We start from the raw sequence: 24,516 nt of genomic DNA, 5'->3' as shown, positions 1-24,516 counted from the left end.
TATCGACAGTGTCAACTTTACACTAATCGTATACGAAGGATTAACCGACACTAAGACTCTGACTCAAACGACCGACTATGCTCTGATACCACTATTGTAACACCCTTCTAAACCCCGCGGAAATTAACATTAAAATCAGAGTAAAACATGAAGAAGAGTATTACAACGCCAACAAAATAAACAATATTCATGTCATGCCATAAAGGAACGATAAACCAAAAATTATTCAGGTAGCATGTTAACACAGCGGAATATTCTTAACAACTGAATAATCAAACATCTGGAGTCGAAGACTCATAATTCAACCATAAACCATAAACAAAACAGAAGTTTATCAGCCAATTCTAAAATAACGTTCCCGGTGTTACACGACCAGAGCATGACACAGACCCAACTGACTCTATCGAACTACTTGACGAGCTAATCCTCACCAAGTACACAAGCTACTCCTCAATCTGAAAAATAACAACAGTAAGGGTGAGTTTCATTCGCATTAACAAATGTTATAGGTATATAAACAATACAACTTCATCCATACATTATTCACCCAAAATCAATTATATTCAGATAGTATAGCAACATTCATACCAAAGTACACACAAATTATAACATTGGACAACTTCCATTCATGTTACAATTATACACAACAACCTAATGCAATGCAACTAAATGCATGTGGTACCAAACATGGGATAACCCATCTCACCAATCCACCACCATAAAGATTCGGCTACTTCTCTCACCAATTCCACACAATGGGAATTAGCTACCGCTGTCCCACCACCATAAGGGATACAGCCCACAACATGATTATGAAATGCATGCATCACATACCGCATGCTAATCATCAACACCAAACAACTGAACAATCATAACCATCAACCAATGCAATAACAATATAAACCACCACAACCAATTAAATCAAGTGTTTAAATTAAATTCGAGTCACAACTCAAACACTATTTTATTGCATATATCTCTGAATTTGCCTCACTATGTTCGAAACGGCACATCAAACAGACTAACAGTTAAAAAGTTATACATCGTTAAACTTTAACAAAAAACCCAAACAGCACAGCACGCGGCGCCAACATCCACACGCGGCGCGAAGCGGGGAAAAAGTTACGCCTTCGCGGCGCCAACACCTACACGCGGCGCGAAGCGAGGAAAAAGTTACGCCTTCGCGGCGCCAACACAGGTACGCGGCGCGACCTGTGCGTATCAAAACATCCTGACATTCTGCCCACCTGTTCGCGGCGCCACCCTGTGCACGCGGCGCGAACCAGTGATTTCAGAAACCCCAACCTGCAGAAAACAGCATTCTATACCTCCCAAATATTCTCAAATCATACCAGTACGAATTTCAGAACAATAAATCACACATACGACATAAATTGCACGTTTACACATACTTCTAATCATGTTTAACATCATTATTCATCACCAATCATCATTCACAACCTAAATTGAATCAAAGTTCTATAAACCCCAAATGTTAGTAAAGGAAGGAACCTTAAATATAAGTTGTTTAGAAAAACAGAACCTTGAATATTTATCATCAAGGTGACATGGAACTTACATTGCCAATCATATTTGCTTTGAACTATGTAGTATCGACGCCGTATGGAGGAGGTGTGACTCTAATTCCATTTGACACGTATGGAGGAAGTAAGCTATGCAGTTCTTTCTCTAATCTTTTTATGCATAACAATGGTCCCGAAAATAGTAGAATTAGGCCAAGTTTGAATAGCTTATAGCCTATGGGAGTTTACATGTAAGGGCGTGTTTGGATTGATTCATTTAGGTTTCTCTACTGGTACAATAATAGTGAGAGTGTAATAATTTCTTATATGAAAAAATTATTTGAAAGTTTACCTGCTAAACCTGACTAACATTCAGTTCCTCCCGATAAAACAAAAGTTTTGTACCTATCACTTTCATCCGATAATTATGCAGAATGACAATGCTCCATACAGAGAGTTATAACCTGGTGCAAACCCATCACTTGCCTATACCAAAAAAATGAAACACACGTTTAAACTGCGATGATGCGAAAATATAAAAATAAACTACGATTACGGTAGACTACAAACATTTATGAAGAAGATACACATCTTCAATTGGAAAAGGCATGACAATTTAATCTTATTGCAAGAAATATGAATAACTTACATTCCAGCAAGTCTATTTGTACTTATCAATCATTTATTAGTAAAAGCAAAATTGTTCTTTTAGAAAAAAGTAAACATGGAAATTCATGACTGGGTTTGATAATACCGCTAATCGGTGCTCCTCAAAGTCCTCTATACTACTAAAGGAAGCATTGTATCTACTGAAATTTAAAGGCAAAATGTCTATTCTTTACAATTTATGAAATCTACCATTAAAATTAATTTGCAATAGCATATGTCAAAGCAATGGCAAAAGAGCTGATACAGATGAGTTTAAAGCCATGCATCCACCTCTAATTAAAACTCCAAATGACAAATTCTTAAAAGCCATAGCATTACCTTTGATTCCATGTTTGGTATCCAAATATTCATACATTGGATTTGCAAATATCTACCAGAAGCATAAGATAGGTTATTAGGACAATGCAAAAACTCAAGTAAGAATGTTTAGATAGTCACATGACTTTTTCCATCAAGATTCAAACACTGCTTTCAATATTAAGTTCTATTTGGTATATTGGATCTTCAGAGAGTGAAAAATACTTAACAAAATAAAAAATAGAATATTGAAAGATGTAAAATTAAACAACTTTTTATTCAACAAAATAGTTATCCAAACCTGTATTCGAGCACGGGTAAGCAAGACTGTGATGAGGAAAATAGATGAAATCATTGAGAAACATGCGTCCATCCAGGTGCTATCAGTTCTCCCAAAAAAAGTTCCTAAAACCAGATGCTAATTTGTAAAGGCATGTAATAATCAATTAAACTAAACATGTGTATCGGTCATACTTGCTTTTAGAAGTCTTCCTATGCCGCTGAAGAGAACCGACACCTAACGAATCCTTTGATATATCATATTGTGTGTGACTAAGCTCTTCCTTCTATGGAAAATCAGAATCATAATCCATTATATCATGTGAAACCATATCACTGTTAATAGATTTAGCTCTCTTCGAAATATTATTCCTCCAAGGTTGTATGCAAGTATTACCATGTAGTGAATCATCTGAAACTGCATCACTTTCCATGAAAAATCATCACCTAAAACTTTATAAAATAGCAGATCTTAATATCAACAAATCTTGATATATATACAAAGTCATAGGAAATGCAAAGTAATAAAATAACATAACAAAAAATGATGAAAAAAAGGTATCATAAACACTGATATTATAGGAAACAAAATGAAAACAAATGTGTTAACATGAAGAATTGACCTAACTCTACTGTTAAGACAAAAACAGTGAGAAATAAGTGTTTTCTTTTCTATAACTGAAAATGAATGCAAGCAAATTCGTAAAACTGCAAGTAACTGTAAGAACAAGCATACACTCACAAATGAGTTTTTGATTCATGGCAAACATCACAAGCAACCAAATACAAAAGCATAAATGAATGACTCAAGACAATGGAAGATTATGAAGCTCAAATCACTCAGAAAATGGTATTGCATCTGTTAGGTCGACCAAGCAAAGCCCTAGGTCGACTCAAAACCATAGCAAACTCAGCAAAACTGACAAGGTCACTGTTAGGTCGACCTACCCACACTCCCAAGTCGACCTAAACTGAAGGGATTTACACATGTCACTGTTAGGTCGACCTACCCACACTCCTAGGTCGACCTAAACTGAAGAAAAGTCACAAAAATGCATTTCAACTGACTTTAGGTCGACCTAAACCTTCAACAGGTCGACCTAACTGGAAACAACTGACTTTAGGTCGACCTAAACCTTCAACAGGTCAACCTAACTGACTTTAGGTCGACCTAAACCTTCAGCAGGTCAACCTAACAGATTTTAGGCCAACCTAACAGGTCAACCTAACTGGGACAATTTCAACTCTGCTTCTGTTAGGTCGACCTAAGCACTAAAGTAGGTCAACCTATTTGCTGAAAACTTCCCAAATTATGTGTTTTCTCTGCTCCAACATACCAGCAACTATATATATCATTCCATGTTAATTATTCATCAACACCAACAACTGAAAGATACACAAAGTCTTCTCATATTCGTTCTTCATCATCTCCAACACAATTACACATAATCATTCTTGCGTTGAGGGTTAGTGATCGAGTACGATAACGTCCATGGAACGGAATTGAAGATTCCTAGTGGGTGAAGATTTGTGGGGTTTTTGGTGAATAAAATCTGAGGGTTTTGTCCTCCAAGATTGGTGAATTTTGGGGGTTTTTTATCAAGAGGCTTCATCAAGGATTCAGCTGAGTGTGAAGATTGAAGAACAAGTGTTCAAGCAATTCAAGACACTGCAGAAAGGGATCAAAGTGAAGCTCTTGGAAGACCTTGATCTGGCTCAAGATTAAGGGGAAAGAAGATTCAAAGGATCGACAAATTTGGTTTATTGTTTATCGCTTTGTTATCTTCTTTGTATAAACTGCTTTCAACATTAATGAAAGATTTCCCAATTTCAGTTTGGAATTGGGGGCAGACGTAGTCGTAGCGAGGATGATCGACGAACTACCTAAACAAATATCGTGTTCTTGTTGCTTTTATCTTTTCATTTACGTTCTGTTCATATTTGGTTATAATTGCAAATTGATCAACGATTCGAGTGTTAAAATTGTGAATTAAGAACTTGTATAAACATCACAATCCATCACACATTGAATCACCATCAATTTGATCATTATCACCAAGTGTTTGTGTTTTTGCTTCTTTCACTATTACTGCATTGCAAACATCGTTCATTATATAAGAAGTTAATCGATTTTCATTAGAGCAACGTATTGGTTCTATAGGGTATTCTCTTATCGTTTATCTCAAGCTGTTTAGTGGTTTTAACACATATACAACCGTTTCAATAGTGGTCCGGAATAGACGCGAATCGATTCAGAACCGCTTTCGCTTAAAGTTCAATTAATTCCGAAAAACTGTGTGAGATCTATTCACCCCCCTCTAGATTCTTAAGCCTAGCGTCTAACAAGTGGCATCAAGAGCTCTGGTTTATTCCGTGCTACGTGAAACACTTATTGGAAAGATGGCTTCCGGACCTAAAGGGGCTCACAATAGAGCTCCAGTTTTCAACGGTGAAAACTATGGCTATTGGAAGGATTGTATGTGTGTCCATATCAATGCAATTGATAGGAACATCTGGACAGCTATTGTCAATGGTCCCTTTCAGATCACCATGACAAATGCAGCTGGTGCAGTTGTTCCAAAACCAGAAAATACTTGGGATGCCGAAGATGAAAAGAGATATGGATACGATTGGAAAGCGAGAAACATTCTAATCTCAGCTCTAGGAGTTGATGAATACTATCGCGTTTCCCATTGTAGATCCGCTAAAGCTATGTGGGACACATTGCAAGTTGCCCACGAGGGAACGAATGATGTCAAACTAGCTAGAATCAATACGGTAACTCAAGAATTCGAACTCTTCCACATGGAAGATGGTGAATCCATCGAAAACATGCAGAAGAGATTCGTTCACTTGAAAAATCGTTTAAATTCTCTTGATATACCTATTTCCAATGCAGTTGCTACTAACAAAATCTTAAGATGTTTGAACGGGGAATGGCAACCCAAGGTTACAGCAATAAAGGAAGCAAATGATCTAAACACCTTAGACATCACCACTCTCTTTGGTAAACTAGAAGAACATGAACAACATCTTAAATGCCTTGACATGCATGAGAAAAGGGCAAAGAAAGAGAAGAACATGGAGAAAGAGGTAGAGAAGAAGTCAATAGCTCTAAAAGCTTCAAGCTCCAAGACCTTAAGACAAGAGCTAGAGGATAGTGATACAAGTGATGATGAAGACTCCGATGATGAGGAAATGGAACTGTTTGTGCGAAGATACCACAAATACCTAAAGAAAAATGGAGCAAAACATTCTGACAAAGGGTTGATCAACTATAGAAAGCAATCAAACAAGTTCAAACAAGATGACAATAACAAAGGAAAAATCAAAGGTCCTTGCTTCAATTGTGGCAAAGTCGGTCACTACAAACCGGATTGTCCATACCTTGAGAAGGAGAAAGAGAAGAACCAAAGCAAAGGTCACAACAAATCTAGAAGAGCCTACATAGCATGGGAAAGTGATTCATCTAGTGATGAATAAGAATTGGCAAACTTATGTCTTACGGCTCATCAACACAAGAAAAAGAAACGTTTAAGTCATCTTAAACCTGAACTTGTAGATAAGGTATCTCATGCTCAATTAAAATTAGCCTTTGAAGAACTACATAGAGATGCAATTGAAGCTTTTAAACTTTTGGCCTCAAATAAGAAATTTTTTTTATATCTTGAATCAAAAGTTGAGAAGACCGAAAAGGACATGGAAGCTTTGAAATAATCTATGCTAGATATTCAAAAGGATAAAATTGAGGAAGATCCTACATCATGGTTTGGTTGTGAGATATGTCATATTTGGCAAAAATAAGTGAGAGACCTAAAGGCCAAATTAGATAAGGCTCTACAACCAAAAATGACGTTTGCGGTTGATCCGAATAAGTTCAAAAGATCGTATACTCCTTTATATAGTAAATACACTTTTGTACCAAAAGTATCAAATAGCAAAACAACATATTCTCATCATATTACCTGTCACTATTGTTGCAAAAAGGGACATACCATTGAAAAATGCAAATTTAGGAGGATTTTAGTTCCTAAAGGAGTATTTCAATGGTTGCCTAAATGCAACAGTTTATGTACTCACCACCAAGGACCCAATGAAGATTGGGGACCTTCCACTATAAATTAATTTTGCAGGAAAATTGTCTTGACATTGCCGAAAGGTTGTGGTTCCTTGATAGCGGATGTTCAAGACACATGACGGGAGACATATCACTCTTTGTTGAAGCTCCACGCAAAGAAAAAGGGGTATGTCACCTATGGAGACAACAATCGGGGAGCTATACTTGGTAAAAGAAGTGTAGGTAACCCGTCTACCACAACTATAACTGATGTGTTACTAAGTTGAAGGTCTTAAACATAATCTCCTAAGTATTAGTCAATTGTGCGACAAAGACTTCAAAGTAACTTTTACAAAATTTGGCTGCACAATAGAACATATTAAGAAAAGAGAGATCATGTTTAATGGCACATGGGTAAACCACATTTATATGCTAAAACTTGGAAGAAGGCATATTTTTTTACTCTCAATCTAGTAAGGCATATAGGTTCTATCAATTCAGGTACTACTTATTGTTGAAGAGTCAGTTCATGTGTTCTTTTTGATGAATCTTATGCAAAATGTGTCGAGAAAGATATATCTTTTGATAGTGCAGGCCCATCCACTGAAGAAATTGTCAAAGATAAGGAAGACGAAAGTGAAAGTGTTGCAAAGGAAGATGCTAAGAAAGAGAAAGATGAGTCTCATGATAGTGTTGAAAAAGAAAGCATCTCAAACAATGAAGAACTTCCTAAGGCCTGGACAAATGTAAAAGATCATCCAATCGACAACATAATAGGGGACATCTCAAAGGGCGTGACAACACGCTCCAAGATAAGTAACTTTTCTCATCATTTTGCTTTTGCTTCACAAGTTGAACCGAAAAACGTGAAGGACGCATTACTTGATGAGCATTGGCTAATGGCCATGCAAGAAGAATTAAACCAATTTAAACGGAATGATGTTTGGGACTTTTTCTCTCATCCGGGAGATCATCAAGTAATCAGTACTAGATGGGTTTTTCGTAACAAACTTGATGAAAACGGAGTTATCATTAGAAACAAAGCTAGATTAGTTGCTCAAGGTTACAATCAATAGGAAGGTATTGATTATGAAGAGACATACGCTCCTGTAGCACGTCTCGAAGCTATTCGCCTCTTACTTGCCTATGCTTGTTCAAAAGACTTCAAACTATTCCAAATGGATGATATTATATTTGGGTCGACTAATGCAAAACTTGTCAAAGAATTTTCTAAGCTTATGCAGAGTGAATTTGAGATGAGTCTCATGGAGCTGCTCAAAAGATTTGGAATGAGTGAAGCGAAGGAGATTGACACACTTATGGCAACAAATACTAACCTAGACAAAGATGAGAAAGATATCAATCTTGTCCAAAGGAATCTCACTTAAAAGCTATAAAAAGAATTCTGCGATATCTACGTGGAACTCCTACATATGGCCTATGGTATCCGAAGGGAAATGAGTGTTATTTGGTAGGATTCTCCGACTCAGATTTTGCTGGCTGCAAATCCGATAGAAAGAGCACCAGTGGAACATGTCATCTATTCTCAAATTCATTGATAAGTTGGCATAGCAAGAAACAAGTATCAGTTGCATTATCTACTGCTGAGGCAGAATATGTAGCTGCCGGAAGCTGCTGTGCGCAGATATTATGGCTCAAGCAACAACTTCTTGACTTTGGTATTAAGCTTGATCGTATACCTATCATGTGCGAAAACACAAGTGCCATAAACTTGAAGAGCAAGAAGCAACTAGCTGACATCTTCACCAAACCTCTTGCAACGGAGCAGTTCTTCAACATTCATAGGGAATTAGGGATATTAGATATCTCTAATTTGAGCTAAATGCGTTTGTTTTCTTAATTTTATTCCTTTACTTTATATATATATTGATTATGCTCAAGCTAACATCTCTCTCAGTATGAAGGTAGTTCATCATCACATCAAATATCATTCCACATTGACTAGAGGAATATACTTCATTCTACGAAATGATGACGAGATACCTATAATTGAGAAAGTGGTAACATGTTTGTTGTTCACTTCCAAAAATATCATTGATGCTATAATATGCTATCAATTAACATGTTTATAGTGACTTCTTATATGCTTCTCCACCTACCTCATTTACATGTATATGTTGTTCATCATTACTCATAACATATCATGTTTGGACATAAAAATAGTAGAATAAGCATACATCTAACATGTTTGGGCAAACGTTAGCGAGCATTGCATTAGTTCATTTCATTGCATTGCATCTCATTTCTGTCATGTTATTATGTCTTTTATTACTTGAACTTAAGCTTGGTTTGTACCTTTAAATATGTTTGGATATTATGCTCTATTTCTTTACTATTGTGTTATGTAAGACATTGTTTTGTTTAGATTATTTTGTTATTCTCTTCTACTATTCTCCTGGTTTCTTTTGATGTTGTCAAAGGGGGAGATGAGTTGAGAGTACGGGGGAGCTTAGTACGGGGGAGCTTACGCATACAAGACCGGGGGAGCTTTCGTCATTTAATCAAATGTTTGCCATCATCAAAAAGGGGGAGTTTGTAAGAACAAGCATACACTCACAAATGAGTTTTTGATTCATGGCAAACATCACAAGCAACCAAATACAAAAGCATAAATGAATGACTCAAGACAATGGAAGATTATGAAGCTCAAATCACTCAGAAAATGGTATTGCATCTGTTAGGTCGACCAAGCAAAGCCCTAGGTCGACTCAAAACCAGAGCAAACTCAGCAAAACTGACAAGGTCACTGTTAGGTCGACCTACCCACACTCCTAGGTCGACCTAAACTGAAGGGATTTACACATGTCACTGTTAGGTCGACCTACCCACACTCCTAGGTCGATCTAAACTGAAGAAAAGTCACAAAAATGCATTTCAACTGACTTTAGGTCGACCTAAACCTTCAACAGGTCGACCTAACTGGAAACAACTGACTTTAGGTCGACCTAAACCTTCAACAGGTCAACCTAACTGACTTTAGGTCGACCTAAACCTTCAGCAGGTCAACCTAACAGATTTTAGGCCAACCTAACAGGTCAACCTAACTGGGACAATTTCAACTCTGCTTCTGTTAGGTCGACCTAAGCACTAAAGTAGGTCAACCTATTTGCTGAAAACTTCCCAAATTATGTGTTTTCTCTGCTCCAACATACCAGCAACTATATATATCATTCCATGTTAATTATTCATCAACACCAACAACTGAAAGATACACAAATCTTCTCATATTCGTTCTTCATCATCTCCAACACAATTACACATAATCATTCTTGCGTTGAGGGTTAGTGATCGAGTACGATAACGTCCATGGAACGGAATTGAAGATTCCTAGTGGGTGAAGATTTGTGGGGTTTTTGGTGAATAAAATCTGAGGGTTTTGTCCTCCAAGATTGGTGAATTTTGGGGGTTTTTTTATCAAGAGGCTTCATCAAGGATTCAGCTGAGTGTGAAGATTGAAGAACAAGTGTTCAAGCAATTCAAGACACTGCAGAAAGGGATCAAAGTGAAGCTCTTGGAAGACCTTGATCTGGCTCAAGATTAAGGGGAAAGAAGATTCAAAGGATCGACAAATTTGGTTTATTGTTTATCGCTTTGTTATCTTCTTTGTATAAACTGCTTTCAACATTAATGAAAGATTTCCCAATTTCAGTTTTGAATTGGGGGCAGACGTAGTCGTAGCGAGGATGATCGACGAACTACCTAAACAAATATCGTGTTCTTGTCGCTTTTATCTTTTCATTTACGTTCTGTTCATATTTGGTTATAATTGCAAATTGATCAACGATTCGAGTGTTAAAATTGTGAATTAAGAACTTGTATAAACATCACAATCCATCACACATTGAATCACCATCAATTTGATCATTATCACCAAGTGTTTGTGTTTTTGCTTCTTTCACTATTACTGCATTGCAAACATCGTTCATTATATAAGAAGTTAATCGATTTTCATTAGAGCAACGTATTGGTTCTATAGGGTATTCTCTTATCGTTTATCTCAAGCTGTTTAGTGGTTTTAACACATATACAACCGTTTCAATAGTGGTCCGGAATAGACGCGAATCGATTCAGAACCGCTTTCGCTTAAAGTTCAATTAATTCCGAAAAACTGTGTGAGATCTATTCACCCCCCTCTAGATTCTTAAGCCTAGCGTCTAACAGTAACAATTTAATCCAAAGCTCATCCAAAGCTTCTATAAGAGCATTTTCAGCCTTTCTAAGGTGGTTCTAAGTTAAAAACAACCAGAAAATCCATACTCACCGCCATCGACGACACAACTCAGAACCACCGTAGAATCCAAATCATACAGTGCAAATGCAGATTAACCACCGCGACGTGCAAATCTATGGCACCAGATCTACACGTACGATCTGTGAAACCAAAAGAAACTTTTAAAATCCGTTGCAATTTGTTAAAACCAGAAAAATTATACTTCCATAGTAAATTTTATAAACCCTAATTGTGAAAAATGATAAATTCTTATAAATCCTAATTTTCAAACAATCTTTCCTCAGTAATTGATAGCATAACCTACCGACAAATTTGCCGTCGGATTTGTCACCAACTCAATATGTTTTCAAACCACCTTTACTTGAAGAAGACAGAGAAGGAATCGTTCTCCTCTTTCCTTAAATCGCACTACATAAACCAAATCTTCAACGGGAAATTAAAAGGGGAGAGAGAGGGGAAGGATTAAGGTGGAGGAAATGAGAAAATAACGGTTGATGATTAGGAATTGGAAGAAGATAAAATAGAAATGAAGGAGTTGCATTGAGAATAGGAAGGAGCATTGGGAATAGAAAGTGGAATTGCTGTGGAAAGTGAAAAGTCGGAAGCGTGAAAGAAAAAAATTATATGGTGCATTTGTATTTAGTCATGCTACTAAGTAATGACAGAAAAGAAAATAATAAAAAATAATAGTAAAATACAATTAAGGGAAGTTGCCATTTATAGGAGAGTTAAAAATAGAAGAAGAGATGTGGGGTTGCCAAGTGGCAAACTTGCCCAAATTCTCATCTTGCTTTTTTATTATGAATGATATTATCCAAAGGCAGGTGTAACACCCCACACATAATTGACTAGTATATTATGCATGAAACGTTAAAAATCGGTATTTGAGTACATGCAAAAGCTAAAGATACAAGGTGATCCATATAAATACAACATGAAATAATATTAAAATAATTACAAAACATGTGTCTTCATGGATCTGCACAGCGGAGAATGAGATCTGACGAGGTTTCCGAGCCAACACCACTTCAAGCCATCAATCCGAAACTGCTATCTGTCAAAAGCTACTAAACTGCACCTGAAAAAAATATAAGTTGATTGGGGTGAGATTACTAAATCTCAGTGAGTCCTCCTATCCTATGGGTCCACTCGGATCTACAGGGTACATGCATCGAAACCGAATCCACCATTGATCCGGGGTTTTTCCTCACATCCGGTACAAGTACGGAGCAAACACATGAATCGTCCACCATAGGAGTCATCATATCACAAGTACACAAATAGTACAACAAACACGTATGCCAAAACCCATACCCGTGTATGGGGAATCCAGAAGCGCGTTAATGCCTCGACTAGGTTATAAAAACACACCCTCGATGGGTTACACCCATGTCTATCGTCAAGAGACTTGTACAAGCACACTGCAAGAATGGATAAACGGGTTCGCACAAGCCTAATTGGCCGCGAGATGACCTTAGCCGAAATGGCGTCATTGTCCCACTAGCCACCTTTACGCACGTGTGTTAACATCAAGTACAACACGCCATCTTGACACATGAGCCCACCGGGCGAAAGCCTAGTAGTAGTCTACATGACTTCACTAGAGGTGAGTTACCGATTATGTGTTAGCCTACATGGCTACATAACCCCACCATACCGAGCACGCAAGTGTGTTAACACCAAGTGGGAAAGCCTCCAGACCCTCACAAGCACACTGCAACGGTAGCTCAGGTGTGAGCCCAAGATCACATGATCGGGGCTGTCCCATTGATCACAAAGCCCGGGACGACTCATTGATCACAAAGCCCGAGTCATAAATCAACCTAGCCCCTGGCCCGCTTCGATTCAAGCATACACACGCATAACAAGCGTCAAAGCACACAATGCACACAAACCCAAATGTTTATCCGAAACAACGGGCTTTAGCAATTATTCAGGTTCCATCACATTGCATTCATAAAAGCATCAAGGAACGATTAGCAGTAGTTAAACCATCCCATTCCAATTCTATCTTTTTCAGGTGGCTCAAGGCAAGATCGTGGCAAAGGCAAGGCGGATTAGTCCTTTGGCGTTGATGCTAGATATCATCTTTTGTTTGCATTTTATGCTTTTGTAGTACTCTATTGGATATTGTACTATTTTGGATGTATTATCATTTTGGCCATGATACATTCGGCTCTTGTACCTCGTGCTTGTGATGTTTTTATTACTATCTTTCCGCTGCGACATTATGTAATTATTGTCTTTATGAACCATATATAATACTTTATGCATATTATTCTAGACAAAATGTGTGTAGGGTGTTACAGCAGGTATGTTTCATTTATGTTAAAATTATTTTTGAACTTTCAAAATCTAAAAACATATATAACACACTGACAAACGCTATATCTTTTGAATACATTTCAAAGAATTATCTCCACCCTGTAAACACCTAAATAGTATTGTAACTACCCAAACCCAGACAATGAATATGAACCAAACAATTCCTGCATTTAATTCTTCATCGAACAAAAAAATGAGAACTATCATGCATAACAATTTATGAAACAAAAAAATGAGAACTATCATGCATAACAATTTCTGAAAATGCTGTTTCTATGTATAACATGCCTAGCAATTTAGGAAAATGACCAGCATCCAAGAAAAACATGTTTTGCTGTGAATCTGAGTTCCCATTATCTGCATGCTCATCGGCTTGCTCTTCACCAGCTTTACTTTCAGCTTCTAAAACATTCTTGATTTCTGGCCTTATTTCAGCACGGGCAGGTTATTTTAGCATGAGCAGGTTGTGATTTCTGGCCTTATTTCACTATGACTTGACAATACAGGCTCATTTGCATAAGAAGGCGTAGGATGCGGTGAAAGCTAAAGAGAATATACATCAAATAAGTGCATCAGTCAAAGAAGAACTTCTCTGTTACCAAGAGCCTACAAATTACAATAAGATAGCTTAACATAAAATCATATGACCATCAAAAGTTTATGTTAAAAAACTCAACATATTTTGGATTTCATGCTTCATGTTTTTTAAGGTGATTCTTTGATGAGATGATATTGTATATCTTTATTACCTACAGAATGAGGAATTTATAAATGAGTTCTAAGTTACACCAGCTCTACCTCGAGGGTTATTATTGCAACATTTTCCGGTAAGTGGTATGACGAATCTATTCCTCGTCACATGAAAATATCACCAATTACTTTCATTCTATAAGGCAAAAATAAAATACTGTTAATTTAACTATAAAGAGAAATTCAGTTACTTTTAACAACCATTCATTAATCTGCCTTGGTGAGCACTTGATTTCTCGACAATTCAACTCATGGGATCAACTTCATTCTTAATTGAAAAATCCAAAATCATTTTGTGTGATTCAACTAAATGCTATGCACGAATAAAAAACATTGAGATTTAAGAGCTCTACATTTATCTCTTCATAAACAAATAACACAACAGCAAACCCATTGTCTGCATCAATGAATGACATCAACCATTTTCAAGTAGAGAAAGAAAAAAGATAAAAGAATAATCCAAAAGAAATTACCTAAAATATTGTCAATGAGAATAATACTTTCAAATGTTAGTAAAGGAAGGAACCTTAAATATAAGTTGTTTAGAAAAACAGAACCTTGAATATTTATCATCAAGGTGACATGGAACTTACATTGCCAATCATATTTGCTTTGAACTATGTAGTATCGACGCCGTATGGAGGAGGTGTGACTCTAATTCCATTTGACACGTATGGAGGAAGTAAGCTATGCAGTTCTTTCTCTAATCTTTTTATGCATAACAATGGTCCCGAAAATAGTAGAATTAGGCCAAGTTTGAATAGCTTATAGCCTATGGGAGTTTACATGTAAGGGCGTGTTTGGATTGATTCATTTAGGTTTCTCTACTGGTACAATAATAGTGAGAGTGTAATAATTTCTTATATGAAAAAATTATTTGAAAGTTTACCTGCTAAACCTGACTAACATTCAGTTCCTCCCGATAAAACAAAAGTTTTGTACCTATCACTTTCATCCGATAATTATGCAGAATGACAATGCTCCATACAGAGAGTTATAACCTGGTGCAAACCCATCACTTGCCTATACCAAAAAAATGAAACACACGTTTAAACTGCGATGATGCGAAAATATAAAAATAAACTACGATTACGGTAGACTACAAACATTTATGAAGAAGATACACATCTTCAATTGGAAAAGGCATGACAATTTAATCTTATTGCAAGAAATATGAATAACTTACATTCCAGCAAGTCTATTTGTACTTATCAATCATTTATTAGTAAAAGCAAAATTGTTCTTTTAGAAAAAAGTAAACATGGAAATTCATGACTGGGTTTGATAATACCGCTAATCGGTGCTCCTCAAAGTCCTCTATACTACTAAAGGAAGCATTGTATCTACTGAAATTTAAAGGCAAAATGTCTATTCTTTACAATTTATGAAATCTACCATTAAAATTAATTTGTAATAGCATATGTCAAAGCAATGGCAAAAGAGCTGATACAGATGAGTTTAAAGCCATGCATCCACCTCTAATTAAAACTCCAAATGACAAATTCTTAAAAGCCATAGCATTACCTTTGATTCCATGTTTGGTATCCAAATATTCATACATTGGATTTGCAAATATCTACCAGAAGCATAAGATAGGTTATTAGGACAATGCAAAAACTCAAGTAAGAATGTTTAGATAGTCACATGACTTTTTCCATCAAGATTCAAACACTGCTTTCAATATTAAGTTCTATTTGGTATATTGGATCTTCAGAGAGTGAAAAATACTTAACAAAATAAAAAATAGAATATTGAAAGATGTAAAATTAAACAACTTTTTATTCAACAAAATAGTTATCCAAACCTGTATTCGAGCACGGGTAAGCAAGACTGTGATGAGGAAAATAGATGAAATCATTGAGAAACATGCGTCCATCCAGGTGCTATCAGTTCTCCCAAAAAAAGTTACTAAAACCAGATGCTAATTTGTAAAGGCATGTAATAATCAATTAAACTAAACATGTGTATCGGTCATACTTGCTTTTAGAAGTCTTCCTATGCCGCTGAAGAGAACCGACACCTAACGAATCCTTTGATATATCATATTGTGTGTGACTAAGCTCTTCCTTCTATGGAAAATCAGAATCATAATCCATTATATCATGTGAAACCATATCACTGTTAATAGATTTAGCTCTCTTCGAAATATTATTCCTCCAAGGTTGTATGCAAGTATTACCATGTAGTGAATCATCTGAAACTGCATCACTTTCCATGAAAAATCATCACCTAAAACTTTATAAAATAGCAGATCTTAATGTCAACAAATCTTGATATATATACAAAGTCATAGGAAATGCAAAGTAATAAAATAACATAACAAAAAATGATGAAAAAAAGGTATCATAAACACCGATATTATAGGAAACAAAATGAAAACAAATGTGTTAACATGAAGAATTGACCTAACTCTACTGTTAAGACAAAAACAGTGAGAAATAAGTGTTTTCTTTTCTATAACCGAAAATGAATGCAGGCAAATTCGTAAAACTGCAAGTAACAATTTAATCCAAAGCTCATCCAAAGCTTCTATAAGAGCATTTTCAGCCTTTCTAAGGTGGTTCTAAGTTAAAAACAACCAGAAAATCCATACTCACCGCCATCGACGACACAACTCAGAACCACCGTAGAATCCAAATCATACAGTGTAAATGCAGATTAACCACCGCGACGTGCAAATCTATGGCACCAGATCTACACGTACGATCTTTGAAACCAAAAGAAACTTTTAAAACCCGTTGCAATTTGTTAAAACCAGAAAAATTATACTTCCATAGTAAATTTTATAAACCCTAATTGTGAAAAATGATAAATTCTTATAAATCCTAATTTTCAAACAATCTTTCCTCAGTAATTGATAGCATAACCTACCGACAAATTTGCCGTCGGATTTGTCACCAACTCAATATGTTTTCAAACCACCTTTACTTGAAGAAGACAGAGAAGGAATCGTTCTCCTCTTTCCTTAAATCGCACTACATAAACCAAATCTTCAACGGGAAATTAAAAGGGGAGAGAGAGAGAGGAAGGATTAAGGTGGAGGAAATGAGAAAATAACGGTTGATGATTAGGAATTGGAAGAAGATAAAATAGAAATGAAGGATTTGCATTGAGAATAGGAAGGAGCATTGGGAATAGAAAGTGGAATTGCTGTGGAAAGTGAAAAGTCGGAAGCGTGAAAGAAAACAATTATATGGTGCATTTGTATTTAGTCATGCTACTAAGTAATGACAGAAAAGAAAATAATAAAAAATAATAGTAAAATACATTTAAGAGAAGTTGCCATTTATAGGAGAGTTAAAAATAGAAGAAGAGATGTTGGGTTGCCAAGTGGCAAACTTGCCCAAATTCTCATCTTGCTTTTTTATTATGAATGATATTATCCAAAGGCAGGTATGTTTCATTTATGTTAAAATTATTTTTGAACTTTCAAAATCTAAAAACATATATAACACACAGACAAACGCTATATCTTTTGAATACATTTCAAAGAATTATCTCCACCCTGTAAACACCTAAATAGTATTGTAACTACCCAAACCCAGACAATGAATATGAACCAAACAATTCCTTCATTTAATTCTTCATCAAACAAAAAAATGAGAACTATCATGCATAACAATTTCTGAAACAAAAAAATGAGAACTATCATGCATAACAATTTCTGAAAATGCTGTTTCTATGTATAACATGCCTAGCAATTTAGGAAAATGACCAGCATCCAAGAAAAACATGTTTTGCTGTGAATATGAGTTCCCATTATCTGCATGCTCATCGGCTTGCTCTTCACCAGCTTTACTTTCAGCTTCTAAAACATTCTTGATTTCTGGCCTTATTTCAGCACGGGCAGGTTATTTTAGCATGAGCAGGTTGTGATTTCTGGCCTTATTTCACTATGACTTGACAATATAGGCTCATTTGCATCAGAAGGCGTAGGATGCGGTGAAAGCTAAAGAGAATATACATCAAATAAGTGCACCAGTCAAAGAAGAACTTCTCCGTTACCAAGAGCCTACAAATTACAATAAGATAGCTTAACATAAAATCATATAACCATCAAAAGTTTATGTTAAAAAACTCAACATATTTTGGATTTCATGCTTCATGTTTTTTTAGGTGATTCTTTGATGAGATGATATTGTATATCTTTATTACCTACAGAATGAGGAATTTATAAATGAGTTCTAAGTTACACCAGCCCTACCTCGAGGGTTATTATTGCAACATTTTCCGGTAAGTGGTATGACGAATCTATTCCTCGTCACATGAAAATATCACCAATTACTTTCATTCTATAAGGCAGAAATAAAATACTGTTAATTTAACTATAAAGAGAAATTCAGTTACTTTTAACAACCATTCATTAATCTGTCTTGGTGAGCACTTGATTTCTCGACAATTCAACTCATGGGATCAACTTCATTCTTAATTGAAAAATCCAAAATCATTTCGTGTGATTCAACTAAATGCTATGCACGGATAAAAAAACATTGAGATTTAAGAGCTCTACATTTATCTCTTCATAAACAAATAACACAACAGCAAACCCATTGTCTGCATCAATGAATGACATCAACCATTTTCAAGTAGAGAAAGAAAAAAGATAAAAAAATAATCCAAAAGAAATTACCTAAAATATTGTCAATGAGAATAATACTTTCAAATGTTAGTAAAGGAAGGAACCAATTGAGGTTATCAACTTGGGCAGCGACGAAGAAAAGAAAGAAGTCAAAATAGGGGCTGATTTAGAAAACAGTGTCAAGCAAAGACTGATTCAAATGTTACAAGACTACGTCGAGATATTTGCCTGGTCTTACGAAGATATGCCTGGCCTTGACACGGACATTGTGGTTCATCGCCTGCCAATCAAAGAAGGTAGCACTCCAGTCAAGCAGAAACTACGAAGGAGTAGGCCTGATATGTCAAAAAAGATCAAAGACGAGGTTGAAAAGCAATTCAATGCCGGTTTTCTGAAAGTTGTGAGTTATCCTCCTTGGATAGCTAACATAGTACCGGTGCCCAAAAAAGACGGGAAAGTCAGAATGTGTGTAGACTACAGAGATCTGAACCGGGCAAGCCCCAAAGATGATTTCCCTTTACCTCACATTGATGTACTGGTTGACAATACCGCACAATGCAAGGTATTCTCCTTCATGGGTGGATTCTCAGGGTACAATCAAATCAAGATGGCACCCGAAGATATGGAAAAAACAACTTTCACAACACCCTGGGGAACCTTTTGTTACAAAGTAATGCCCTTCGGTTTAAAGAATGTAGGAGCTACATATTAACGCGCAATGGTAGCTTTGTTCCATGATATGATTCATCAGGAGATAGAGGTGTATGTCGATGATATGATTGCAAAGTCCAACACCGAATAAGAACATCTGGGTCATCTGCACAAGCTGTTTGACAGACTCAAAAAAATACAGGTTGCGACTGAATCCGAACAAGTGTACCTTTGGAGTAAGATCCGGCAAACTCTTAGGTTTCATCGTTAGCAGCAAAGGTATTGAGGTTGATCCTGCCAAGGTCAAAGCCATTCAAGAAATGCCTATACCCCGTACCGAGAAACAAGTCAGAGGATTCTTGGGACGTCTGAATTACATCGCCCGATTTATTGCCCATATGACTACTACTTGTGTGCCGATCTTCAAACTGTTGAAGAAAGATCAAGTGGAAAGGTGGAATGACAAATGCCAACTAGCCTTTGATAAAATCAAAGAATATCTCCAAAAACCGCCAATATTGTTACCACCAGTGGAAGGAAGACCTCTGATAATGTACCTAACTGTGTTAGAAGATTCAATGGGGTGTGTACTGGGGCAACATGACGAGTCCGGCCGAAAGGAGCATGCAATCTACTATCTTAGCAAAAAGTTTACCGATTATGAAACAAGATACTCAATACTCGAAAAAACTTGCTGTGCTTTAGCATGGGCGGCTCGCCGACTAAGATAGTATATGCTAAATCACACCACTTTCCTAATCTCCAAAATGGATCCTATCAAGTACGTGTTCGAAAAACCTGCTCTCTCTGGAAGAATAGCACGATGGCAAATGATCTTAACTGAATATGACATTCAATACACTTCACAAAAAGCAATCAAAGGAAGTGTGGTAGCTGATCATCTGGCTCATCAAGCAGTGGATGATTATCAAGCATTGAACTTTGACTTCCCAGATGAAGACATTATGCTAGTCACTGACTACAAACAACTAGGACCGGAAGAAGGACCCGAGCCAGGATCCCGATGGACTATGGTTTTTGATGGAGCTTCTAATGCGCTTGGCAATGGCATCGGAGCTGTGATCATTTCCCCTGCAGGAGGTTATACACCATTCACTGCCAGATTGTGCTTCAACTGCACTAACAATATAGCCGAGTACGAAGCATGTATTCTGGGTCTCAAAGCTGCAATTGATTTAAGAATCAAGTTCCTGGAGGTCTACGGAGACTCAGCGCTTGTGATTTATCAAGTCAAAGAGGAATGGGACACGAAGCACCCAAATCTAATTCCTTACAAAGAGTATGTGTTGAGTCTGATTCCTTATTTCAAAGAAATCACTTTTGAACACATCCCGCGCGAAGAAAATCAACTAGTGGATGATTATCAAGCATTGAACTTTGACTTCCCAGATGAAGACATTATGCTAGTCACTGACTACAAACAACCAGGACCGGAAGAAGGACCCGAGCCAGGATCCCGATGGACTATGGTTTTTGATGGAGCTTCTAATGCGCTTGGCAATGGCATCGGAGCTGTGATCATTTCCCTTGCAAGAGGTTATACACCATCCACTGCCAGATTGTGCTTCAACTGCACTAACAATATAGCCGAGTACGAAGCATGTATTCTGGGTCTCAAAGCTGCAATTGATTTAAGAATCAAGTTCCTGGAGGTCTACGGAGACTCAGCGCTTGTGATTTATCAAGTCAAAGAGGAATGGGACACAAAGCACCCAAATCTAATTCCTTACAAAGAGTATGTGTTGAGTCTGATTCCTTATTTCAAAGAAATCACTTTTGAACACATCCCGCGCGAAGAAAATCAACTAGCTGATGCCTTAGCTACCATGTCATCCATGTTTAAAGTCAGGTGGGACAACGAGGCGCCAATGATCACCATTTACAGACAAGATGAACCAGCCTATTGCAACGAGATCGATGCCGAAGGAACACAAGAAAAACCATGGTTCCATGAAGTAAAAAGGTATCTCGAAGCTCAGGAGTACCCTGAAGGGGCATCCATCAACAACAGAAAGTTTATAAGGAGGTTTGCTGCCAAATTCTTCTTAAGTAATGGAACCCTATACAAACGCAACCATGACTCGACTTTACTTCGTTGTGTAAACAAGAAGGAAGCGGAACAGATTATGGAAGACATACATGATGGTGCCTTTGGTACTCACTCAAGTGGACATACAATGGCTAAAAAGATCCTAAGAGCAGGTTATTACTGGTCTACCATGGAGACAGACTGCCATCATCACTCCAGAACCTGTCACAAATGCCAGATATATGCAGACAAGGTACATGTACCTCCAGTCCCGTTAAATGTCCTGACGGCTCCTTGGCCTTTTTCAATGTGGGGTATCAATATGATTGGAGAAATCAAGCCTACTGCCTCCAACGGACATCGTTTTATCCTGGTCGCTATCGACTACTTCACAAAATGGGTAGAAGCAGCTTCATTTGCTTCTGTCACCAAGAATGTTGTGGCCCGGTTTATCAAGCACAATCTCATTTGTCGGTATGGCATCCCTGAAAGGATCATCACAGACAATGGCACAAATTTAAACAACAGAATGATTACTGAACTCTGCACACAGTTCAAGATCAAACATCATAATTCCTCTCCATATCGACCAAAGATGAATGGCGCGGTGGAAGCTGCCAACAAGAACATCAAGAAAATCATACAAAAGATGACAGTAACCTACAAAGACTGGCATGAGATGTTACCTTTTGCTCTTCATGGTTATCACACATCTGCGCGTACTTCAACAGGGGCAACTCCATTCTCCTTAATCTATGGCATGGATGCAGTTCTTCCAATTGAAATTCAGATTCCTTCCCTAAGGATTATGAAAGAAGCCGATCTAGACGAAGACGATTGGATTCAGACTCGATTGGACCAGATAAACTTGATTGATGAGAAGAGGCTCGCAGCTATTTGTCATGGTCAGTTGTACCAAAAGCATATGATCAAAGCCTTCAACAAGAAAGTCAAAAGTCAGACATACCAAACCGGTGGCTTGGTTGTCAAACGCATCATCTTACCACAAGGTGACCCTAGGGGCAAGTGGACTCCCACTTATGAGGGACCATTTGTAATCAAGAAAATATTCTCCGGCGGAGCCATGTTGCTTACCACCATGGATGGCGAGGATTTCCCACACCCTATGAATGCAGACATAGTCAAAAAATACTTCGCTTAAAAATAAAAGCTCGCTAAGTTGAAAACCTGAAAGGGCAACTTAGGCAAAAAAAAAATGAGCGTCTCGGTGGATTGAAAACCCGAAAGGGCGATCCAGGCAAAAATTAGAGACTAAATAATACTATCCCGGTAGGCTGAAAACCTGAAAAGGCAGCCTAGGCATAAGTTAAGGAATAAAGCGTACAACTATGTTCCGTTCAGCTGCCTACTCACCTTCAAGATTCAACACATCAAAGACACCGATCAGTCCAATTACTTTCTTCCAACAAGTGAGGGATGAGATGCTCGAAGACAGATTGGCAATAGCAGAATTGAAACTTGACTAGATTGTTTTCACATAGCTATTTATCTTTATAAACTCTTTTCAAAACTTTATGACAATTTCCTACTACTAGGATTTTTGTTTCCTTGTACTAATCAGCCTATCATGGCTCTTTTTCAAAAATCAATGCATCTTATGCTCAAAATCAACATTTTTCATTTTTTTCTGTTTTGAATACGTAAACGTCCCAATGATAATTTTGAATGAACATGTGCATTTGAATATGATTGATGTTTACCAAGGAAAAACAGGAATAGCATTCAGGTAATGTCCCAATCATTTGGACGTCATCCCGAAACCAGCATCCGAAGAAAAATCCCCAAGAGAAATGCATTTCTCAGCAAATTCCTCAATAAGATTTTCTCTCCAAATGAAGTGATTCGAGAAATCTTATTCCCCCAGCAGGGCTATTCCAGATTACTATCCCCAGAAGGTGTGATCTCCACGCCAGGACTTAGTCAAATAGTGCATCGGAGGATTATGCATCTTCCTCATTCCCACATTAAAAGGGCATCAAAATCAGAACTTTCCAATTACCGTTCATCCCCGAACGGTAGTCAAAGATCCTTCAACAGAGTACCATGGTTCTCAAAAAAGGTTCCCAGCCGAGGGTACTCAAACAAAACGACAAAAGATCATCGACGATCACAATACCTTCATCTCCAGATGACTGACTAGCTGGGATTTATTTTCCCAATCATACATCATACATCATACATCATACATCATACATCATACATCATACATCATACATCATACGTCATACACATATTCATACACAGCATATAATATTTCATGACAAACGCATACATAACATGCATATTTCTCCTTTAGTTAGAGAATCTCATGCATTACATACATCATGCCATTACATATCACTAACTTGATTTTTCAGGCAGACGGATGTTTTCAACAAAGATGTTCTCAATCACATACAGTGTTCCCCTTGAACTCTATTCAAATAAGCAGTCCTCTCAGATATAATCAAGCCAAGGATTCATTCTAAAGAGATCTCTCCTTTCAAATCACTTATCAACTCAAAAACAAGCAACAAAGATCTAAAGCTGATACCTCAGACGGTTCCAGAATGATCTACCATCGAAGATCTAAAGCTGATACCTCAGACGGTTCCAGAACGATCTACCATCAAAGATCTAAAGCTGATACCTCAGACGGTTCCAGAACGATCTACCATCGAAGATCTAAGGCTGATACCTCAGACGGTTCCAGAACAATCTACCATCGAAGATCTAAAGCTGATACCTCAGACGGTTCCACAACGATCAACTTTCAAAATCTAAAGCAGAAAAACTTTGGACAGTTCCGTAACGATCATCCTCCTAGACTTAAAGCGGTAACCTTGGACGGTTCCGAAACGGTCGACGCAGAGGTTCTCAAATCCTTCATCAAGATAGAATCAATGGATTCATTCTGGTGAACAAACCATCAACACAATTGCCAGATGGCATCTGAAAGCCCATCTCAGGTAATGTTTCAATCTTCCAACAACATTTCTCAGACAACATTCAAAGACAAATTCCAGCATCACTCCCGGTGGAGGTAAGTGCAAATTTTCAGGGCATCTAAAATATTCAATCATC

At 37.2% G+C, this 24,516-nt stretch overlaps 2 long non-coding RNA genes across 5 annotated transcripts; both read right to left on the bottom strand.

Moving 5' to 3' along the window:
* Positions 1–1,516: 1,516 nt before the first annotated feature.
* On the bottom strand, positions 1,517–11,563 carry LOC131611558 (uncharacterized). Of its 2 annotated transcripts, XR_009286993.1 has the most exons (4): positions 11,108–11,559; positions 2,791–3,215; positions 2,511–2,562; positions 1,517–2,009 (listed from the first exon to the last, which is right to left on the bottom strand). It is a non-coding gene; the product is annotated as an uncharacterized LOC131611558 (long non-coding RNA). The 2 variants fall into 2 exon arrangements; XR_009286992.1 differs by having other exon boundaries at positions 2,511–3,215; positions 11,108–11,563.
* Positions 11,564–13,458: 1,895 nt separating this feature from the next.
* LOC131611557 (uncharacterized) lies at positions 13,459–16,860 on the bottom strand. Of its 3 annotated transcripts, XR_009286991.1 has the most exons (6): positions 16,750–16,860; positions 15,957–16,381; positions 15,677–15,728; positions 14,746–15,175; positions 14,201–14,288; positions 13,459–14,008 (listed from the first exon to the last, which is right to left on the bottom strand). It is a non-coding gene; the product is annotated as an uncharacterized LOC131611557 (long non-coding RNA). The 3 variants fall into 3 exon arrangements; XR_009286990.1 differs by having other exon boundaries at positions 15,677–16,381; XR_009286989.1 differs by having other exon boundaries at positions 14,746–16,381.
* Positions 16,861–24,516: the final 7,656 nt, after the last annotated feature.

Source organism: Vicia villosa, linkage group LG6 (assembly GCF_029867415.1).
Source record: "Vicia villosa cultivar HV-30 ecotype Madison, WI linkage group LG6, Vvil1.0, whole genome shotgun sequence".
Lineage (NCBI taxonomy): Eukaryota > Viridiplantae > Streptophyta > Magnoliopsida > Fabales > Fabaceae > Vicia > Vicia villosa.
Note: the sequence above shows the minus strand (reverse complement) of the source record. Positions and strands in the feature narration are given on the sequence as shown.